Source organism: Rhinopithecus bieti, unplaced genomic scaffold (genome assembly GCF_001698545.2).
Source record: "Rhinopithecus bieti isolate Rb0 unplaced genomic scaffold, ASM169854v2 scaffold_63114, whole genome shotgun sequence".
Taxonomy (NCBI): Eukaryota; Metazoa; Chordata; class Mammalia; order Primates; family Cercopithecidae; genus Rhinopithecus; species Rhinopithecus bieti.
This window is the reverse complement of record NW_016867317.1, coordinates 1-1,600: the sequence shown is the minus strand read 5'-3', so window position 1 is coordinate 1,600 and position 1,600 is coordinate 1. Positions and strand designations below refer to the sequence as shown.

The 1,600-nt window shown below is 51.4% G+C and overlaps 1 pseudogene; it reads left to right on the top strand.

Moving 5' to 3' along the window:
• The first annotated feature begins 16 nt into the window (after nucleotides 1–16).
• LOC108525511 (DNA dC->dU-editing enzyme APOBEC-3F pseudogene) lies at nucleotides 17–1,151 on the top strand (annotated as a pseudogene).
• Nucleotides 1,152–1,600: the final 449 nt, after the last annotated feature.

Below are 1,600 nucleotides of genomic sequence, written 5' to 3'. Positions count from 1 at the left end.
AAAGATCATAGTCTGGACTAGCCAGCCAAGGATGAAGCTTCAGTTCAGAAACACAGTGGAGCGAATGTATCGAGACACATTCTTCTACAACTTTAATAACAGACCCATCCTTTCTTGTCGGAATACCGTCTGGCTGTGCTACGAAGTGAAAACAAGGGGCCCTCAATGCCCACTCTGGGCGCAAACATCTTTCGAGGCCAGGCGTATTTCGAGCCTCAGTACCACACAGAAATGTGCTTCCTCTCTTGGTTCTGTGGCAACCAGCTGCCTGCTTACAAGCGCTTCCAGATCACCTGGTTTGTATCCTGGACCCCCTGCCCGGACTGTGTGGCGAAGGTGGCCGAATTCCTAGCTGAGCACCCTAATGTCACCCTGACCGTCTCTGCTGCCCGCCTCTACTACTACTGGGAAACAGATTACCGCAGGGCGCTCTGCAGGCTGCGTCAGGCAGGGGCTCGCATGAAGATCATGGACGATGAAGAATTTGCATACTGCTGGGAAAACTTTGTGTACAATGAAGGTCAGTCATTCATGCCTTGGGACAAGTTCGATGACAATTATGCATTTCTGCACCGCAAGCTAAAGGAGATTCTCAAAACCCAATGTAGGCAATGTATCCACACATATTCAACTTCCACTTTAAAAACCTACGGAAAGCCTATGGTCGGAACGAAAGCTGGCTGTGCTTCACCATGGAAATTATAAAGCAGTGTTCAACTGTCTCCTGGAAGAGGGGCGTCTTCCGAAACCAGGTTGATCCTGAGACCCATTGTCATGCAGAAAGGTGCTTCCTCTCTTGGTTCTGGGAGGACACACTGTCTCCTAACACAAACTACCAGGTCACCTGGTACACATCTTGGAGCCCTTGCCTAGATTGTGCAGGGGAAGTGGCTGAGTTCCTGGCCAGGCACAGTAATGTGAAGCTCGCCATCTTCGCCGCCCGCCTCTACTACTTCTGGGATACAGATTACCAGCAGGGGCTCCGCAGCCTGAGTGAGGAAGGGACCTCCGTGGAGATCATGGGCTACGAAGATTTTAAATATTGTTGGGAAAACTTTGTGTACAATGGTGATGAGCCGTTCAAGCCTTGGAAGGGACTAAAATACAACTTTCTATTCCTGGACAGCAAACTGCAGGAGATTCTCGAGTGAGGGGTCTCCTCTAGCCTCCTGCTCATGCTGCGCGGGCCTCCCCTCCACCCTGGACCAGCTCTGCTTTTGCCTGGTCAGCCTGAGCCCCTCCTGCCCTCAGGGCCATTTCATAGTGCTCCCCTGCCTCATCACCTCCTCCCCATTCTCCCAGGCTCTTCCTTCAGAGGCCCCTTTCTGCCTCCATGGCTACCCATCCACCCACCAAGACCCCGTTCCCTGAGCCTGTGTGCCCCTAACCTGCCTTTTCCCATGTCCCCAGCATAACCAACTTTTTTTTTTTTTTTTTTTTTGAGACAGAGTTTTGCTCTGTCACCCAGACTGGAGTACAATGGCTTGATGTTGGCTCACTGCAAACTCCGCCTACCAGGTTCAAGCGATTCTCCTGCCTCAGCCTCCCGAATAGCTGGGATTACAGATGCTTGCCACCACGTCCAGCTAATTTTTTTTTT